Source organism: Marmota marmota, unplaced genomic scaffold, assembly GCF_001458135.2.
Source record: "Marmota marmota marmota unplaced genomic scaffold, marMar, whole genome shotgun sequence".
In the NCBI taxonomy this organism is placed as follows: Eukaryota; Metazoa; Chordata; class Mammalia; order Rodentia; family Sciuridae; genus Marmota; species Marmota marmota.
This window is the reverse complement of record NW_025999982.1, coordinates 14232224-14254888: the sequence shown is the minus strand read 5'-3', so window position 1 is coordinate 14254888 and position 22665 is coordinate 14232224. Positions and strand designations below refer to the sequence as shown.

General features: G+C 37.0%; 1 long non-coding RNA gene across 2 annotated transcripts in view; it reads left to right on the top strand.

The window, feature by feature from the left end:
* The window catches only part of LOC125617471, a 94939-nt gene that overhangs the window by 39028 nt on the left and 33246 nt on the right, over positions 1-22665 (top strand). The window contains exon 2 of one of the 2 annotated variants that reach the window (XR_007348497.1): positions 677-760. The exons of the other annotated variant lie outside the window; for it this stretch is intronic. This is a non-coding gene — a long non-coding RNA (uncharacterized LOC125617471). The remainder of the gene's footprint in view (positions 1-676; positions 761-22665) is intronic. 2 annotated transcript variants of the gene reach the window in all.

The window sequence follows — 22665 nt, the reverse complement described above, 5'->3', positions numbered from 1 at the left end:
GAGAGAGAGAGAGAGAGAGAGAGAGAGAGAGAGAGAGAGAGAGAGAGAGAAGAAACTTGGATGAGGCTCAAGCTAGCAGATAATAATTCCAGAAATAGAAATTAAAAAAAAATACTGCTGGGTGTGGTGGCACATGACTAAAATCCCAGTGATTTAAAAGACTGAAGCAGGGGAATCGAAAGTTTGAAACTAGGGCTGGGGTTGTGGCTCAGTGGCAGAACACTTGCCTAGCATGTGTGAGGCATGATTCGATCCTCAGCACTGCATATAAATAAATAAATAAATAATCAAGGTACATGAACAACTAAAAAAAAAAAAAGTTAGAAACCAGCCTCAGCAATTTAATGAGACCAGTCTCAATAAATAAATAAATAAATAAAAATAAAAAGGGCTGGGGATGTCGCTAAGTGGTAAAGCACCTCTGGATTTAATTCCCAGTACAAACAAAACAAAACAAAATACCTGTGGAAAGAGACGTGTGAAAACAATACCAGTAAACACCTCATAGCAGAAGAATCTGATTCTCCTGATAGAAGGAACCTATCAAGGGACCAAGTACAATGACAGCAAAATGACCTGTAATTGGAAATTAAAAAAAAAAAATTCTAAAACCCTTCAGAAGAAAAAGCAGAACATTCCTGAAGAATAAGAGTAAGAATGGCATTTGTTTTTTCAGTATAAAAATGGGAAACAAGAAGACAATGAAGAAACATGTTTACAATTCTAAGAGGCATTTGGAAGAAAGTACTCTGAGAGCAAGGTATGTGGAATTCTTTACATGTCACTTTTTTTTTTTTTGGATGGTGCTGGGGATTGAGCTCAGGACCTCCCACATACCATGCAAGTGTTCTATCACTGAGCCACATCCCCCAGGTGTGCTGAATTCTATACCTAGGCAAGCTCACAAGTCAGGGCAAAGGGGAGAATTGACTTGGGCAGGCTAGGCAAGTGCTTCACTCCTGAATTACATACCCCATTAAACATTATAAGACTGGCAGTGGCTTAAAAAAATGATTCCTTGTAATCCCTTCCTCCAAATATGCTTTGGATTTGCATCTCAAAATGAAGGATTAAAAAAAGAGAAAATACAGGGCCTGAAATATAAAGATGGAAGAGAAAGTCCAGAACTATACGGGCAAATAATTCTCAGTGGAAGAAGAAGAAGGAAGACCCAGGTAAGATTTCCTTAGGAAAACAACAACAACAACAACAAAAAATGATTTATAGATTTTCTAAGGAAAATGATCACATGGAAATAGAATTCAGAAAGGTGTCATTATTTTTGGAGGACTTGGTACAAATGATCATTAGTGGATTTATCAACTTAAATGTGCTAGAAAAGTCCTGCTCTAAATTGTTTTTCTATTCTTTTCAGTATAGAATTAGTTATTAATTATTATAATACTTTTCAATTGCTAAAGGAATTTTTAAGTGGGTAAATTATGATCCCAATACAGTATAAAATGAACATGTCAAATATTTTACTTAAGTTATCAGCTAATGAGGAAGCTAGTAAGATTGCCAAAGGAGAATCCATAGAACAGTTTTACAAACTGACAATAAGTAATAGTGAATTGCATTTTCTAATACATGCCAAATTGACCACTTCCACCAAGGAGAAACTGATTGAATCTCTACTGCACACAATCCTTTATATCTTTATTTTTGTCACTGGAAGAGATCCAAGGCATTCCTAGAGAGGACCTCAACTCCAGATGAATGAGGTTCTTGACAAACATCACAAAAGTGAATTTAAGGATGAGTCAGAGACACAGAAATTTATTTAGAAAAGCAGAGACACATTCAAGGGAGAATGCAGGCCTCATACAGCAAGAAGCAGCAACTCCTTGATCTGAGGTGTTAATATTTATAGAGGGACATATTTATAGCTAGGGGCTACAATAGAAGTAGAGTCAGGGTGTAGTTGTGATTTTACACCATTTTTTTTAAAGAACACTTGCACTTTGCCTTTGCATCGTGTTTTTTTGAGGGCAAGGATGTGGAACAAGGGCAAGGGCCAAGGGCCAGGACTGGATTGCTAAGGAGTTGCTTCTTGTGCATTCCACTCGTTCATCGGCCTTTCCTGTCACCCAACAGTTCCACAGTTGTGGACACTTCTCTTTTCAGACTTAGTAGATCTTCCTTTCTCTGAGTCCCCCAATTCTGATCTCCTCTTCAATTTTCATTTGGATTACTCTCAGTTCTCTACAACTTATAGAGTTGTAAAATGACTTAGTTAATGACAGTTATGAGCATAGGATCTCTTTGAAAGGTCCATTACACAATATGTAGTACTCTACTGAGAGAATTTCAAGTACAATTTTTGTTTGTTTCAGATTTCTTTTTTCACATTTTCTTCCTGACACACAATTTGAATTTTAAATCGCACTTTTATTTAAAAGTATAATGGAGAAAACCATGTGTGCTATAACCCTAGTAAAGGAAAGCATAGCTGTTTAATAACTGGCCAGACTTGAGCAAGTATCTTAGAGCATTTTATTGCAGCTGGAGTTTTGAAGGAGGGCAAATTTCTAAGACATGCTCTAAGATTTCTAAGCCTTTATAATGACAAGAAGCCCCATTGTAATGAATACTTATTACATACTCTAAGTGGATCATCCAGAATTCCAAGGTCAAACTTTTTAGTTTGTGTTGCTAAATGGCATTTATGAGAGATCATTGTTTTGGATTGAGCTTCTGTGTTAGGCCCTGGTAGACCAGACCAAACTAGAGTGAAGTCACATATGTTAGGTGTTACAAAATCAAACTAAACTTAAAGACAGGCCCATTAAAACAAACAAACAAACAACCTCCAGAACATTCAGAGCAACCATTCAATAAGGGCACAGTTGACATGAGCAAATGTGATAAGGAAGTCCCTGCTGCTTTAACCCATACAAGAAAAAATAGCAGGATTGAGCACTCCACAGTCTGCTCCTATTTCCACTTCTTCAGCCTTTTCCACATGTATAAAAACCATCTCCTCTGCTTAGCTCAGAGGCAAGTCTTTCTGTTTCACAGATGGGATGCGGCCCAGGTCATGAATCGCTAATGAAAACCAACTAGTTCTTTAAAACTCAATTTGTTGGAAATCAATAAATGTTATTCACCACATCAATAGACTTAAAAATAAGAACCATATGATCATCTCGATAGATGCGGAAAAAGCATTCGACAGGGTACAGCATCCCTTTATGTTCAAAACTCTAGAAAAACTAGGGATAACAGGAATATACCTCAATATTGTAAAGGCAATCTATGCTAAGCCTCAGGCTAGCATCATTCTGAATGGAGAAAAATTGAAGGCATTCCCTCTAAAATCTGGAACAAGACAGGGATGCCCTCTTTCACCACTTCTGTTCAACAGAGTTCTCGAAACGCTGGCCAGAGCAATTAGACAGACGAAAGAAATTAAAGGCATAAAAATAGGAAAAGAAGAACTTAAATTATCACTATTTGCAGATGATATGATTCTATACCTAGCAGACCCAAAAGGCTCTACAAAGAAACTATTAGAGCTAATAAATGAATTCAGCAAAGTGGCAGGATATAAAATCAACATGCATAAATCAAAGGCATTCCTGTATATCAGCGACAAATCCTCTGAAATGGAAATGAGGACAACCACTCCATTCAAAATATCTTCAAAAAAAAATAAAATACTTGGGAATCAACCTAACAAAAGAGGTGAAAGACTTATACAATGAAAACTACAGAACCCTAAAGAGAGAAATAGAAGAAGATCTTAGAAGATGGAAAAATATACCCTGTTCATGGATAGGCAGAACTAACATCATCAAAATGGCGATATTACCAACAGTTCTCTATAGGTTTAATGCAATGCCAATCAAAATCCCAACGGCATTTCTTGTAGAAATAGAGAAAGCAATCATGAGATTCATATGGAAAAATAAAAGACCCAGAATAGCAAAAACAATGCTAAGCAGGAAGTGTGAATCAGGCGGTATAGCGATACCAGACTTCAAACTATACTACAGAGCAATAGTAACAAAAACAGCATGGTACTGGTACCAAAACAGGCGGGTGGACCAATGGTACAGAATAGAGGANCTTGAAGCAAAGTGTGAAAAATGATATATCAAGAACTATGTAATGTTTTGAACAACCAACAATAAAAAAAAGTATAAAAAAATAAAACTCAATTTGTTGAAATTTGGTCCTTCGACAGTATTGACCATCATCTTTTCTAGAGCAACTAAATGATAATGACAGTGATAATCAAAGGAGGAAGAAGACGGTGTGTAAAATCTCTGGGACAGAATTAGTTCCTAGTCTATGTGTAAGATACAGAAGCAAGGAATATAGCTGAGTACAGTTAAGATGGTACATAGCCAGATATTCAACTTAGAGTAGAATTTTCATCAATCACTTTCCTCTTTTCATCTGGCCTTTAGGATCTTTCCATGAACTCAAGAATGCAGGGCTGGTGGAGAATCTGGACTGCATAGAAGAGAACATCTCTTAAAACATTACTATGTTTTAGTAATAATGATCAAAAATAAGAAAAAACAGCTGTAAATCTCAGAGAATTATTGTAACTCACCTCCAGGAAACCACCAAACCGGACAGCAGTTATTAGACTAAATAGAAAGAAAAGGACATGATCCTAGCTATGCAAAATTTAATTTACTATCAACATTTCTATTTGCAAGTGCTAACTTCAGCAAAGGAAAGTGCCCTTCATTCAGAGCTTGTATATAAAATTCTATATTACTTCAAATAACGATTTTCTTAAAGACAGAACCTAGAAGATATTCTACTCTGAAATATTCAGAGTGGCCTTTATACTTCCACTATTCTCTTCTCCCAAAGATGGTTTGAACAATTGATTTATAGATGATGTCAACCAAGAACTTGTGAATATCCTTTCTCTTCCTGGCTTACTGGGGATGAAGTAGAGCCAGAACCAAAGGATCTGGAGATCATGGGATTGGACTGAACTTGTGTGAAGATCTCAATGTGTGTCAGGCTCACTGCTATGCATATTATCCTGTGTTATAGAATTCCCCCCTTTTAATTTTATAAATAAAGATACCAAGTCACTGTATTGGGCCCAACCCATAATAGCTAGTTGTCCATGATGGTTTACTATCTTTCTGTTGCACCAAACTACCTTGCTAGCAGGATGAGGGTAAGTCTGTTCAGTCTTGTTCCCATCTGTGACTCTTCTTCTGGAGCTCTCCTTGTGCCACATCTTGTTTTCCTGCATTGTGAGTTTGTGTTCCCTAGCTGGTCACCTTCTGAGCCCATTCAGTATTGCAGTATTCTACTCAATCCCTTCTCTTGGGGTAGCTATGAACATCCTCAAAAGTCTCTCTCCTCTTACTTCTCACAGCCCTTAGAATCAGTTCTGTTTTTCATGTGTGTTTCATGTCCTGCTTTTGGTTAGACATCCTCTCTCATACCATTGGAGTCTTACATAGATCCCTAAATAGATGGTAAGATTCCAAGGCCAGGCATATACTCTTCAGCCTCTTTAAAACTCTCCACATCAAGTATAGGACCTTGCACAATAAACCCTTGCTAAATACATACATGAATGAAATTCTTCAGAAAAATTTCCCAATCTTCTTCTCTCTACCATTAAAATGGAAATAACAACATATCATTTCTTCAGAATTCCTGCAAAGTGGGCAATTTCTGGTTAAGTAAAAATTTTCCAAGACATGAATGAGTGATCAAGGATCAAGGTTTAATTTATTTGAACGTTCCTAAGAACTGATCCCCACCCCTCACCCCAAGGCTGTTATGGAAATCTGTGGGATTTCAGGACAGGCTTTATTAGGAGGCCTGTAGACTCTTCTCATGGAAGAGACTGACAATCCTGTACACGGTAGGGCTGACACAATTAATGGAATCAGTTCTACTGTGCTTCTTCCCTTTGTCCCATTCTGCTATGCTTCACAGCACCTCTCTGTTCTTGGGATTCTCTCTGTGGAACTGGCCTGATCTCAGCACCCTTGTTACCCCTTTCCAGAGTGTTCCCAGAAGAGCGGCTTCATATCTTGCCTTGCTTTTCTTCTACATCCTCAGTAGAAGGAAAAAAAACTGGCTGGACTCAGTCTCTTCCTGGGTATTTTCCCACACCAGAACCTCTGAGGGTGACTCCGTCAAACTCAGGTCAGCTTCTGTAATTGAAACGATCCATTTCATTAACTTTAATTACCTTCCCATCATTTCCCAAAACTTTCTTTCCAAAAGACCACTTACCAGACATGTAGCTTCCTATCGGTTTAAAAAAAAATTTTTTTTGTCTATTTAGTTCCAAGAATTGGATTTCTTCACAGACGTCATTGCCCAACTTCATGTCTAAATGATTTAAAAGAAAGCTTTTCAGTTTGACACGGTGGGCTGGGAAACCAAATCCCAGTTTTCCACGCAAAAAACTAAGATACCTATGCAAACAGCTTTTATTTTATTTTTATTTTTTTATCTTCAGGAAAATGGGAAAAATCGAGATGGAACCTCATGGCCTCCTTTTCTGGGCCCATTTCCCTCCTCCACCAAGAGCTTTGTAAATTAGGCAGAGTCACTTGCATTTTTACATTCTTAATACATTCATAGAAACATGCCATTTTGCCTTTTGAAAGCCAAGTAATAATGTTGGGATAATTTGGCAGTGAAATGACATCCCACTCCTTGATTTAAATAAGGGGGAAGGAAAGCCATTAGTTTCATATCCATCCTTGGGGGAAAATGCATCTTTAAGAAATTATGGGGAGAATAGATCCATTTAGAAAGTGCTCTAGTTTTTTTCTGACATGTCGTGCTTAGTATCAATTATCCATTTTTCTTTCTCTGTGTGCTACCCTTAGAATTCTTCTCGAGAAGCTGACTTTAATCTTTTGCTTTGTCTCAAAGCCTATATTAGATTAACCTCTTTTTTTTTTTTTTCATTTGGGAATGACTGTTTAGCCAGCAGCAATTAAATTTAAAAATTAAACTCTGCACAGTAGATTTTCTCAAGACCCCTAGGCACTGTGGGCAGTATTAGAGACTCTCCTATAGAACCTCACTTCTTGCTGTGTCGTGGTTGCCAGGAAGACGAAATGTGTTTTAGACCACATCAACTTGAATAACATACTGGGAGCTATAAATCTATTCTTCTGTCCCTTCAGGGTGAGATTTCATTTTAGAATCAGGACAAGAAATTTTCACAGCCTAGAGGACAAAGGAATTTGGTATGAAATACTGCTGATTATTGTAGAATTTAGGACTACAAAGGTCCAAGTATATGATTTAACTCCTTCATTTTAATGATTAGGAAAACGAGATGCCAATTTAACAATCCGTGACGCCTGCAGGTTTATACAGGTCAGGTTTGTACTCTCTGTTAGTATTTTCTCTAATGTGCAATTCTCTGAATATGGGCACTGGAATGTTTGATCTGGTTTCCTTCAGCATGTTCTGAATTTCAATTGCTTTTCTCACAAAGTGACCCCCACCCCCAATCCCTGAACAGCAAGTGTCTCCCAATACCACAGTTCATTCCTTTCTGATTTCTGTTTTTTTTTTTCTTCTATCTTCCTTTTTCTCCTACCTTTTATTTTGTTGCTTTTTGGTAGCTTTTACTTACTGAAAGTGCTGATATTTCTGCTTGCTGGAGAATGAGCACATTCCTGGATTGGGGCTTCTGATTCTGCCTTTTCCAGTCTGTTCTAGGGATCTACCTACATTTCACAGTCTTGGCCTCTTCTCTCTTGGTTGTTGGCCTAAGAGAACAAGGCTCCCTAACTCTAGCTGCTAACAGATACCAATAAAAGAAGTAGAAGATGGTGCCCTGTGTTCTATATGGATTTAGATAAAATATGCTTTTTTTTTTTTAACACATGAAGTAGTTTCAAAAAGCAAGTGGTTCTGTCTAAGAAAGCAAAGGCCTAAATGATATTGAAGACAGTGGCTTGTATTCCTATTGTTCTTCCCTGCATGCAAAACTCCTTCAATTTTATCAGCTGATTCTGTCATCATGGTGCTGGGAGATAAGTTAGATTCATATTATTTTTACCGTTTTATATGGGAGCAAAGGCTAGAGTAACTTAACTGATGTGCTCAAGGACCTCACACCAGGAGAGATGAAATAAGCTTCCAAACCTGTGTTTTAGGACACTGAGCCCTAGACTGTACTGTTTCTCTGGAATATAGTCTGATCAGGGGGCAAGACAATGGGCACCCCACTGCCAGGTTGAATAAAGTAATTAAATTATCACAAAGCTTTTGGTACACACAAGGGGAAAGCAAATGTTGACAGATAATAAAACATGGGACTAGTTTGCTATGGGAGATTGTGTAACCTCTCCTTAGCGGAGGGTTTACCTGAAGGGACAGGTTTGTGGTTATTCTCTAAAGCATTCCAAAGCCAGAAGACAATCTAGCAATATGAATCAATGACATGACTAATGGTAATCTCAGACAAATTACTCAGCATCTCCAAAGTCATTTTTCTTGTCTGTAAATAATAGGCAGGGAGGATTAAATAGTGTTTTGTAAAGAGTCTGGAACAGAATGAAGGTAATAAATATTGCCAATGTTTTAAGGATAACAATGATAATATATTCCTTTGTAAGAGGAAATAACAAGATAAATATTTAGTGACAAAGATACTTTTTACTGTTTTTGTAAGTAACAGAGAAAAGTTGGAAACAACCTGAAGCCCAGCAACAGAGAATTGTAGAAAAGGGTCTGTTTGTATATCTTGGTGCAATCTAGTTTATTAGACAATCATTTAAAAGGACATAGAATATGTTATTATGCAGTAAGATGTTCATGATTTTTTACATTTAAAAAATCAGCTACAAAATATTCAGTAGAATGTGCTTTTTAATTAAAGTACATGTGCGTGTGTACACATACGTGTATGTTTGTATGCATAGTTATAGGTATAGGTAAAAATCTGGATGTGTTGACATAACTATGTTAACCATCATTAACCCTAGGGAGAGAATAATGAATGCTTTTTATTTTCTTATTTTTCCTTATATGCACTTAGTTTTTTTCAACAACAAACATGTACTTCAAGTAAAATAAAACTGTATTTATTTTTAAAATTTCAGGTTTTCACTCCTCCCTTCCTTTTCCTTGGTTTAGCAGAGCTGTGCTGCAGGGCATTAGGAACAGACAGTATTTACTAAATGGTTAACAAGCATTTTTTTGAGTGTCTTCTGCAGCCCAAGCCTCATTCTGGAAGCTGAATGTAAACATATAAGCAAGATGTGCCATGCTGTCCCCTGAGAGCTTGCATTTGGTGGAGGGAAAACTCCCAACATATACACGAAGAAGGAAGAGTAGATTCCATCTCAAGATGAGGTGGGAGTTTCTGGGAGTGCTAACCTTCCTGGCAACATTCACGCCCTATTCCTCCAAGGACCCTGTGGTCTGAGATCCAATGTCATTTGTTTTAATAAAGCCGTCTTATCTTGTAACATGCACAGTCTGCTTAGAGGTAACATGCTGTGTCAATATTGATAATGTAGACGTTGGTATGAGTCATTTCCTGAGAGCAGAGTATTTGCCCTTGAAGGGAAGAGGGCTGGGAGTGAAAGCACTTTAAAGAAGAAACAGGCAGGTGGAAGAATCTGGTTTTACAGCTCCCCATTTTCAGGAAAAAAAAAAAAAGAGGAAGTGAGAATGGGATGGGGTGGGTGGAGCCTGACTCTGGAAGATACTCTAGTGGAGAGTTAGTGTGAGGATAGGGTCAGACTTCTGCTTCTCTAGGCTTCCACAAGCTGGCCCTGGTTCCAGCTGCTTTCTCTCAGATGTGAGAACAAATGGCACTGTCTCTCCTCTGTCCCTTCTTCTGTCTTTCCTTTCTGTGGTTCAGAAGCGGATCCACCTCCTAAGTGTAGTTTTTGTGTTATCTATACCTTGATCCTCCCCCTATTCCATCTTCTGCTGAAGCCCAAGGTGGGCAGACATTCTCTGACATCCCTTTATCATATAACATTTTTTTTACATTCCTCCTATGCAATGAGTAATTTGTAGTCACATGAACATAGGTACTCCATCTGTTTCGCAAGAGCAGATGATCATGGAGGGCAGGTCTTTGTTTATGGATCTTTGTAAGGTTCCACAACATCCTTAAATAGATGCAAAACTAGTTGCTTCATGGTGGCACAATTTGGGTAACACAAGTAGGTGTTTAATAAGTATTTGTTGGGGGAATTGAATGAATAAACCAATGAAAGCAAGATTTACTACATATGGGTGCCACTCAGCCACCCCCACTGGGATTTTTCACTCAACAGCAAGTTGCCAGGGCAACAGCCAGTGATAGATCCCCTGCCCTTGTTGCACTCCACTCCTTCTCTCACCTCCTGGCCACAGCCCTTGGAAAGAGGTGGGACTGGGGATCTGCAAGAACTTGAGACTCTGGGCTGCTATTTAACTAAATGGTGAAAGGAAGGGTCAAGCTGACAATGTGATGGGCTTGTTGGGGGCTAATCCTGAGGTAATTGTGTGCTAATCTGTATAAATCAAAAGTCTTTGATTTCCAGAGGAAAGAGGAGAGCCTGGAGCAAGAGAGCTATGCCTGGATGGTGAGAGACCCTTCAAATACCAGTTCTGTGTTGAACCACTGAGTGGATTCCTTCTATTTCAGCTGTGTGGCCCGTGGGCTGAATTTCTCTCTTAGCCAGACTCAATTGTCTTTCAAGGCTCTAGAGCCCCAGCAAAGAGAGAGTTTTGAACCCCTGGTGTTTATATTTATAGATTGTTGGAGACATGAGAGTGATCCCAATAATTTCTGGAGTGTATTTCCTCTCTCTCCATAACCAAAATAAACTCCCCCAGCAGCGTGGGTATTCTAATTCCACCGCATCCTTGTTGTATCCACAACCCTTTACTGTTTCCCTGGAAACTGCACAGCACGGAGAGTGGGACAGAACAAAATGACTTCTGACAAAGGTGTCTGGTCTGTGGGGTTTGGTCTCACATTAGCCTCTGAGCATTCCTCATCATTACCTTTCCTAATATGGCTGTGTCAGTCCCCACATCCACGTAGAATCAGCATTGACAGCACTCAGGTCTTAGGAAGCTCGCTTAAAGAAGGACCAAAGAGTTAACAGGTATGATCCCTGACTCATGAGGTTTGACATAAATTATTTTTTCAGATATATTTTGCATTTTTATTCTGCTATTATTTTATATTCCCAGCATTCCAATGGTCCCAGTGACACCAGACAATGCTTACGGAGGAAGTGGCCCTTACTATAATCTGAAAAGGCTTTATATATGTTATGCTGGAGGCCTCCATAACTGCAGAAAGCAGCTTCTTCATTCCACTGTTTCCTACAATTTGCTCATTCTGTTCCATGTGACATATTTAGTTTCTTTGTCAGGAGTTTTATTGTTTAGTTCCCCATCAAGCATGAATAAATTTCAGGACATAAATCTAAAGAAGACCAGGCAAGAATTTTCAATAATTAGGCAAAAATAATTTTCTTAAGTCATTCAAAATTTATTGTTATTCCAGGAACAGATCTGGGCATTTGAAATACTTGTACAAATATATGAAAATATCTGCAAACATTCTAGTTGGGAAGAACAATGAATACTAAATATAGCATATGAAGTAAATTTCATAGTGTGTTGTAAGGTGACTACAACTGGGAAAAAAACGTGGAGGCAGGGGGAAGGAGAAGGGAACAACATTTTATATTTAAAATAGAATTTCTAGAGTGGGACACACCGAGAAGATGACATTTGGTCAAAAGGAAGGGTATTCCAGACAGGGAGGATCAGGCATGGTGAAGCCCTTGGTTGAGGGAAGCAGGGGTGGTCTCTGGAGAACTGTGAGCAGGGGGCTCAGGCTGGAGCTTGGAATACACAGGCAAGGGAGCAGGAGGTGGACTGAGATGAGGCCATGGGACAGGGCTTGTGGGGAAGAGTTGGACTTTGACTTTGAAACCAATGAGACTGACTAGAGGATTTGGGCAGGGGAGGGATGTGGCTGCTTTTGTTTAAAATAACAAAAACAAACATACAAAAGTCCCCAAGAGCACAGGGAGAAAACCTAGTAGGCTTCTAAGATAACCCAGACCAAAGATGGTGACACTCAACCTGAGAGGTGGCCATGGAGAGGGGGAGTGGTCTGATTCTGGATGTATTTTGAAAATATTGCTACTAGAACTTCTTAATGGATTCTATATGGAATAAAGAAAATAAGATCAGAAGATGATACAGATATATATGTTTGCTTGAGTTTAATTAAGCATAATAGATAGACTATTAGCCAAATCATTAGTAATGGCTACCTGGAAGGCAGGGAAGGGTTGGGGGGGGCAGTGTTGGGTTTTCACAAGTCGGCATATATCTCAATATTATTTGGCCTATTGCAAGTCTCACTGTTGATTTCATGGTTTGAAAGCAAAACCCAATAAATTATTTGAAAAAGAAAAAAAGATTATCCCTGATGATCAGTTGACTTTCCCTCCTCACCTGTGATTAAGTGTTGGTGGGGCTCACTGAGCAATTTGTCCTTGGCCCATTCCCCAGTCCTAAAAGTAGGGCTTTTGGCTGTCTGTGCTTTTTTTCCTTTTTCTTTTTCTTTTCACCATTTCCAAGTGCTTGGCACTATAGAGAATAATATGTACCCTTTGGCCCCACATATATTAAATACAAATAAAGAAAATGTTCTTTTAATATTTTGCCACCTCCTGTGTCACAGGGGGCTATTGAGGAATGGTTAAAACAATTCGGGCAACTTTATGCCTGTTGCTACAAAGTTGTTTCTTAATATCTAACATTTTAACAGAGGGGAAAAAAATGAGGCATGATCCACCCTAGCTTCTAATCAAGAGGCTCTGAGGTGAGCTGGCTGACATTTCCTGTTCCCCAAAATTTTGTTCTTACATTTTCCCCACCTTTCTTTTTCTTTCTTAGTTATTGCAGGTCTGATAAAGCAGAGATGAGAATCACCAGAGAGAGTTCCTGCTTTGCCCCATGACTAGGGTTCTTTATAACTATTTCTCTGATCACAGAGAAAGGAAGAAACACTTCCCCAAATGCAAGAAGTCCTATAGCTACTGTTTCACCCATTCCATGGGGGTTGGGAAGGAATCATCAAGGGGCAGTGTGCTATCCACATTCTGCATAAAAATAGCTCCAGTGTGGTTAAAAACATTTGTCACCCACACAGAGAGTCCTGCAAATCCTCACAAAAGGACACAGGAATATTGGGTGAGGACTTCCTCTCACCTGCCTCAGCCAATAGCAATCCTAAAGTGAAGATTTCTTCCTACTTGACTGGGCTCTAGGTTCTGCATTTTTATATCAGATTTCATTCTGTTTTCTGTTTATTATTATTTAAAAGCGAATGTGAATGATGCTGTCAATATCACTCCATGTGCACAGAAGATTCTTTTTTCCTGGCAGAGTGAGGACATCATACTCAAGGCCAGTCCCTCAAGTGTATGTTGCTTGTTCACCACCAAATTTGCCCAAGCCTTCCAGATACCACTCTTTCAGTGTCGATGGTCCAAGGGAGTTCCCACTCACCATCAAGGGACTTTTTGGCACCACCCCTATTTGGTACTATGCCACTCTTGACCTTTTCAAGTGTTCAAGTGATTTTTGATAAGTTTAAAAAAAATCCTTGCAATGATTGTAAAGGACTTCTATATATATTTGTGTACTTTTCCAAAAGATGTTTTCACTACTGGGATGGGGGTGAGCCTTTTATAAGTCTTCAGAACAGTCTGTCTTCAACTTGAGCTTATAGAGGACACTGGCTCTGCTCACCTTCAGTTGTGTGTTAAGTTTATAGCAATGTTGTTCTTCTCCTTTCTTTTTCCCCACCCCTTACCCTTAGTGTGGGGACAGAGTTCTTCTTAAGGAAGAACAAATTCATTTGGTAACAAATTCATTTGTACTTCCCTAAGAAGAACTTTTCCTAAACTTCATGTGTGACAAGACTCTGAATTTCTTCCCTCAGCTCTCTCTTAATGTCCCTTCTATTTTTTATTTGTTTTTCTCATTCATTGTTAGCATTAGAAGAAACTAAAAGATGGGCTCTTTCTTCCATGCATTCTGATTGTTCTCTGAGACGAACATGAAATTAACCCACTTTCCTAAAGAATATGCTGGCTGTAGGAATCAGGAGCCTCTCATATTGCCTCAGTTTAGTCTTGATGAACTTTAAACTATGACTGAAGGGCATAATTGATTTTGACTTCAGTGTTTACTCACTAAATAGTTATTTTTGTTATTGACCCAGACTACATCACTCTTTGATTCCACCAACTAAACCCCCAACACTTTTTCTCTTTTTTAAAAGAGAAGTTGCCAGTAGCATACATTGAGGAACACCAGCAGGGTCTGGAAGCCCAACATCAAAGTGAGGTAGACAATCTGCACGGGTACTACAAGAATATAGGGTAGAAATTGCAATATCTCAGATCCACACTACAAGAAACAAAGACACATAGACAATGTAAAAAACCAAAGAAGGATAGTGCCCCAAACAAATCAGGATACTACAATAACAGAACCTATGGACAGCAAAGTTGGTGAAATGTCAGAGAAGGAGTTCAGAAGGCTCATAATTAAAATGATCTGTGAATTAAAGAATGACCTAAATGAGAAAATACAGGCAAAAATTGATCACTCCAACAAAGAGATAAGAGAGCAAATACAGCAAAAGATTACTTCAAGAAAGAGAGACTCTGGGGAAAAAAGTCAGAAATCCTTGAAATGAAGGAAACAATAAACCAAATACAGAACTCAATAGAAAGCATAACCAACAGACTAGATCACTTGGAAAAAATAATGTCAGATAATGAAGACAAAGTATACAATCTGGAAAATAAAGTTGATCACACAGAGAAGATAGTAAGAAACCATGAATAGAACATCCAAGAATTGTGGTACGGCATCAAAAGATGAAATCTAAGAATTATTGGGATAGAGGAATGCACAATCTCTTCAATGAGATAATATCAGAAAATTTCCCAGGCATAAAGAATGAATTGGAAAACCAAATAAAAGAGGCTTACAGGACACCAAATGTACAAAATTACAACAGATCTATACCAAGGCACATTATAATGAAAATGCCTAACATACAGAATAAGGATAGAAACTTAAAAGTCATAAGAGAGAGGAATCAGATCACATATAGGAGGAGACCAATTCATATCTCAGCAGATTTTTCAACTCAGACCCTCAAAGTCAATAGATCATGGAACAACATATACCAAGCTCTGAAAGAAAATGGATGCCAACCAAGAATCTTATATCCAGCAAAATTAAGCTTTAGATTTGATGATGAAATAAAAATCTCCCATGTTTAAAAGAAAATTAAAAGAATATACAACTAAAAAGCCTACACTACAGCACATCCTCAGCAAAATATCCCATGAAGAGGAAATGAAAAACAATGATGAAAATCAGCAGAGGAAGGTATTACACTAAAGGAAAAACTAATCAGAGGAGAAACCAAGTCAAATTAAATACCAAAAATAAACTAAAATGTCTGGAAATATAAATCATGTCTCAATAATAACCCTGAATGTTAATGGCCTAAACTCACCAATCAAAAGACATAGACTAGCAGATTGGATTAAAAAAAAAAAGACCCAACATTATGTTGCCTTCAAGAGACTCATCTCATAGGAAAAGACATTCACAGACTGAAGATGAAAGGTTGGAAAAAATCATACCACTCACATGGACTGTGGAAGCAAGCAGGGGTTTTCATCCTCATATCAAATAAAGTAGACTTCAAGCCAAAGTTAATCAAAAGGGATAAAGAAGAACACTACATACTGCTCAAGGGAACCATACACCAACAAGACATAACAATTATAAATATAATGGAGTAGCTATGTTCATCAAACAAACTCTTCTCAAGTTTAAGAGTCAAATATACCACAACACAATAATTTTGAGTGACTAACACACTTCTTTCACCACTGGATATATCTTTCAAATAAAAGCTGAACAAAGAAACTATAGAACTCAACAATACAATCAATAACTTAGATTTAACTGACACATATAGAATATTTCATCCTTCAATGAGCAAATACACTTTCTTCTCAGTAGTACATGGATCCTTCTCTAAAATAGACCACATATTAAGCCACAAAGCAACTCTTAGTAAATATAAAAAAGCAGAGGTACTACCCTGCATTCTATCTGATCTTAATGGAATGAAATTAGAAATCAATGATAAAATAAAAAATAAAAGCTACTCCAACACCTGGAGACTAAATAATATGCTACTGAATGAATAATGGGTTGCAGAAGACATCAAGGAGGAGATTAAAAAATTTAGAAGTGCATAAGAACACAGATACAACATATCAAAATCTCTGGGACACTATGAAGGAAGTACTAAGAGGAAAGTTAATTGCATGGAGTTCATTCCTTAAAAGAACAAATAAATGGCTTAACATTACATCTCAAAGCCCTACAACTCTAAAGGTGTTATAGAGATATATAACTCATGCACATAGAGCCCTTAATACCCTGGTTGACCATACTAAGACTCAATCAAGTCTACCTAGTACTTTGTGACCATAAAGATTAAGGGTACAAAGTTTAAATAATGAGTATCTAAATACAGAGCCAACCCCATCAATTACTCCCATTCTTTACATTTCTTTAAGTTATAAACAGAAATTAAGAAGTTCAAGGTCAAATTATATTCCATACATGCATGTTATGTCAAAATGAACCCCATTATTATGTTTAACATAAAAAATTGAAAACAAAAAAGAAGTTCAAGGCCAGGATGTTACTTGCAACTTGAAATAGCAGTAGCCAACACAATCAGTGCATTAGCAAGATAATAATGGTAGGCATCATAAGAAATACAAATATGAATCAGAAGAGCTATTGAGCTGACAAGCTAATGCCGTAAAGTCCAATATCAAGATACCAGCGCTTTCAGTGTCTGGAGAGGGCCAGTTCCTCAAAGGTGGCACATTATGAGTTCTCACATGGTGGAAGGGGAAGCTGGCTTTTTGGGACCCCTTTAAAGGGCATTAATCTCATTCATTAGAGCCTATCCCTTATGATCTAATCTCTCAAGGACTTCATCACATTGGCTTGGTGATTAGGTCTCAACACATGAATTTTGGGAATACATAAATAATAAGATCATAGCAGATGTGTAGAAATTAGGGGTGAATTGTGAAGTGTTTTGATACTCAGAGTAAGGAGTCTGGCAAGTAAAAGTTTTACTATAGGCATTGTTATTATTATTATTTTTTTATAATGAGTAAATCCATCACTCCAAAAGTTTCTTCTGCCATATTGTAATTCCTCTATGCACCTCTTTCCTGACCCTCTTGCCACCTTTGAACTGCTTCTGTCAATGTAGATTGTTTCTCATTTCATATGATTTTAAATATAATAATAACCAACTTACATCAGCAACATGAACATATAATAGCCTCCCCTTTACTAATCTTTTGACATTTGCTTACAACATTTTGTGGTATAACTTTTCTGAGCATCAGTGAAATGCACCCTCAGGTGGGAAGAACACTGCAGGATCTAACTTGAGCCCTGGTCTGTCCATTAACCAGCACAGAGTCAGCCAAATCAATCAATCTTGTCTTGCAACCTCTAGTATCTACAGTCCATGACCCACGCTAAAACAGTTATTGTGATCTAGATAACCAGGTCAAAACAAACAAACAGAAGAAAAAAAATCTTAGCAGAAGAGAGTATTTGTCTTTTGAGAGAAGATATTTAGGGACAAACCATGCATTTACTTCCATGGCATTGAGTAATTGTCTGTTCTTTATTCCCTTTATTGCAATGCTGTTAAGGACAACATTAAATAGTTATAAACTAATTCACATAATTATTTCTGAAAAATGAATTTAAGTGGAGAAAGATTATTTTTCCAATGTAGAAATTCTTGTCTAATTTTTAGACAAGAAGTCTAAAATTAAAAATAAAATTATTTTGTCTACCTGAATCTAAAATAAATTTTTAACAAAGTCATAAAAACAATGATTAAGAGCTTGGGCTTTTAAGCCAGAGTATGGGTTCCAAGCCTGGCTTTTCCACTTGGGTGACCTTGGGGAATGGCTTAATGTCTACCTTTTCTTTTCTTTCTCTCTCTCTCGCTTTTAAAATATATATACATATATATATATATTTCTTAGTTGTCAATAGACCTTTATTTTATTTATTTATTTATATGTGATGCTGAGAGTCAAACCCAGTGCCTCAAACATGTCAGGCTTGTGCTCTACTACTGAGCCACAAACCCAGCCACAATGTCTCTCTTTTCATCTGTAGAGATAATAACAATTAGTAATTCATAAGGTGGTTGAGAAGATTTAATAATGGTCTCCACTTCTTGAGCATGCCCTTCTTACTGAACAGTTTGCTAAGCATTGAATTTCAACAACTCTAAGGTAGTGTTATAGAGACATATAAGTTAACTCATGCACCTAAAGCCCTTAATACCCTGGTTGGCCACACTAAGACTTGATCAAGTCTCCCTAGTACTTTGTGACCATGAAGATTAAGGGTACAAAGTGAAGTCATTCTGTCTTGGAGTGAAATATTTTAACAAGAGGGAGGGTATTTCAATACAAGGCATTAATATATATATATATATATATATATATATATATATATATGTTATAGATGGACATAATACCTTTATTTTATTTACTTATTTTTATGGGTGCTAAGGATCAAACCCAGTGCCTCATATGTGCAAGGCAAGCTCTCTGCCACTGAGCCACAATCCCAGCCCTCAATACAAGGCATTCTTTATGAGTCTTATTTATGAAGTGAGTTTATTTGAATTTGTCAACAAACTCCTGCTAAATGAAATCATCTGGGGAGCTGTAACTTAAGGCTGTAATTAAAGAGTAAATTAAAAACAACAACGGGAGACTAGATGGCACAAAGGGGCCTCACAGAATGCCATTTACACTAACTTTACTTCCCACATCTTCCAATGTGACTTGAGAGTGCCCTGGTTTACAATGGTGAAAAAACAGTGACCCAGGGGTTTGTGGCTAGTGTGTGAAACAGGCTGGATCAAACTCCAAGTGATGAAGGGGTATTGAAAATGCACAAATAGACTTTGGTTTCTGGTCAAGCTTGTAAAGAGCTTGGAAGTTGTCACTCTATTAAAGGAAAAAGGAAAAAGTTGAAAAACTGAAAATCCAATAACTCTCCTTAGATCTAGAAGAGAAGAGAGGTCACAAGCTGACTGCCACCCTCAAAACTACAGAGAGAATCAGGAGAATATAGATAGTCACAATTTACTGGTGCAGAAACCTCCACAGGAAGTTTGGTGCTGGTGCAGGAGAGCCTGAACAGTGATTGATGAATTGCTGGAGGCTCAGTGTGGACAATTTTTCGAGTTAAAACTTCCGTGGGGTGTGACCATAGGGAAGTGCATACACTTATGTGAGTGTTACCTCTAAGTACTTGACCAGGTTCTCACAGTGAATATTGGAGGAAAAGCCCCTTATGCTTTTCTTCTGAAGAAGGAAAATAGCCATTTTGAAATAGACCAGGGCATTCTGTTCTTATCAAGGTCAGTCCTCAGGGACATTAATTGACCAGAGGCCACCCTGCTGTGGTTTTATAAGAGTCTTACTCACCTGAGAGAAGGGAAAAACCTTCAGCCAACTCTAACCATCTTGTCCTACCTAAGAGGGGAAAAACTGAGAAGAACTTGTGATATTCACAATTCAAAGGCACAAGCTCGTTCCAAGATACATCTAATCACAGGACTATAGAATGTGTTTCTTCCCCCAACACCTTACCTTTCTAAAGGCCTATTTTTAGCAGTTCCTATTGCTGGAAAACTCACGACTGATTATCAAAAAAATCACAAGGCACACTAAAAGACTAAAAGCACAGTTTGAAGAAACATAGAATCAAACCAGACTCAGGTAAACTGGAATTATCAGACCATGCATTGGAAATTACTATAATAAATATGATAAAAAAAATCTGAGGGATAAAGCAGATAGCATGCAAAATGAATGGACAATATAAGCAGAAATACATTCTAAGAAAAATAATTCTAAGAAAAAAAATTAGAAAAAATACCATAATACAAATGAAAAATGCTTTTGATGGGCTTATTAGTAGACTGGACAGGCTGATGAAGAATCTTAGATTAAAGATCTTACAATAGAAACATCTAAAAACTGAAAAGAAAAGAGAGAAGAAAAGAAGCAAGCAAACAAAACCAAACCCACTAGAATAGAATATCCAGGAACTGTGGAACAACAACAACAAAAATGTATACACAATACACACACACACACACACACAAACCCACAAACACACAAAACCAAACAGAAGAAAGAGAAAAAATATTTGAAGCAATAATGACTGAATTTTCCCCAAATTAAAGTCAGATACCAAACTACAGATTTAGGAAGCTCAGAGAACACCAAGCAGAATAAATACCCAAAACTAAAGTAAGGCATATTATATTAAAATTGCAGACAATCAAAAAATGTAGACAAAATACTGAAAGAAAGTAGAGATTTAAAAGAAAACAAAAGAACTCCCCCCAAACCTACACACACAACTTACTTATAGAATAGTAAATAAAAGAACTGCGTCTAACTTCTCAGGAATCATACAAGCAAGGACAAAATATTTAGTACTGAGGAAAACAAACAAACAAACAAACAAACAAACAAACCACCTACATAGGATTCTGAATTCTGTACCCTGCAAAATTGTCCTTCAGTAGTTGAAAAGGAATAAAGGCCTTCTCAGACAAATAAAAATTGAGGATGATTTGGGTACAAAATCTACACAAAAATGAAGTTCTTTAGAGAAAAGGAAAACTATATAGGTCAGAAATTCATATTCATAAAGAAAGGAAGAACAATGGAGAGGAAATAAATGAAGATAAAAGTATTTTTTTTTGTATTTTATCCGTTGAACTAATGGTGGTATGTTTAAAACAAAAACAGCAACAATGTATTTGATTCTGTATGCTTATTCATATGTATGCTAACACATGCTTATATATAAGTGAAATGAATGACAACAATGATACAATAAGTGGGAGGAAGAATTAGAATGATTTTGTTGTAGTTACTTGTGGTACCTATGCAGTGGTATAATGTTATTTGAAAGTAGATATAATTACTTATAAATGTAACTAACCACCAACAAAAAGAAAAAAGAATGACAGAAAGTAAAAGAAAGATGCATAAATGATGTATTAAGAAGAAAGTAAAAATAAACTTGTGTAATATTCTCAATTAAAACTACAGAAGGGGTCAGATGCCATAGAACATACTTGTAAGCCCAGTTACTTGTGAAACTGAGGCAGGAAGATCCCAATTCAAGGCCAGCTTAGGCAACTTAGCAGGATTCTGTCTAAAACATTAATTTTTAAAGGTCTTGTCATATAGCTCAGTGGTAGAGTACTTGCACAGCATGCATGAGGCCCTAGGTTCAATCTCCAATAACACACACACACACACACACACACACACACACAACCAAACAGAAAACAAAACAAACAAAAAAGCACAAAAGGGAGAAGACAAAAATAGGAGCAGAAACCAAGAGAAACAAATGAAAAAAAATAGTGATCATGGTAAATGTTAATTCAGCTACATGAATAATTACTTTAAATGTCAATTGTCCAAAAGTATCAATTAAAAACCAGATGTTGTTAGAGTGGATCAAAAACCCAGAACAGCTGAATATTGTCTGCAAGAAATTCAATTTAAGTATAGTGGCACATCTAGATTATAAAGTAAATGGATAGAGAAAGATATGTCATGATAACATTAAAAAAGAAAGAGTAGCTATATTAATTGCAGATCAAGCAGAATTTGTATAAAGAAATTCATCTGGGATGAAGAAGGAAATTATATAATGATAAAGATGCCAACTCCTCAAAAATATAAAAATAATCAAATGCATGTGTCCAACAGCAGAAAATCAAACTACATGAGGCAAAAAACGGATAGAACTATAAGCAGAAAAAGATGAGTTATCTATAACAGTTAAAAGATAACAGTACATGTTTATCAGAAATGGACAGTTCAAGCAGATAGGAAAACAGTAAGAACATAGTTGAATTCTTTTTTTTTTTTCCATTCAGCTAACATTTATTGTATTTTATTTGGGATACAGTGATGAATAAGATTAGACATGATCTCTGTCCTCAAGGAATCTGGAGAAGTTTGCATATTTACCCATAATATCTTATTGTCCTATATAGAATTGAAAACTTGAGACTTAGTGGGTTAATCAAATAAAGTACTCATGCCAGAAAATACAAAATTTGATGCTGTGACAAGTAAAAGGCAAAAGGTACCAGGTTCTAGAAATTCTTTTTTGTGTGTGTGTATTTTTTTAATTGGTTGTTCAAAACATTACAAAGCTCTTGACATATCATATTTCATACATTACATTCAAGTGGGTTATGAACTCCCATTTTACCCCAAATACAGATTGCAGAATCATATCGGTTACACATCCACATTTTTACATAATGCCATATTAGTGACTGTTCTATTCTGCTATCTTTCCTATCCTCAACTATCCCCCCTCCCCTCCCCTCCCATCTTCTCTCTCTACCCCATCTACTGTAATTCATTTCTCTCCTTGTTTATTTTCCCATTCCCCTCACAACCTCTTATATGTAATTTTGTATAACAATGAGGGTCTCCTTCCATT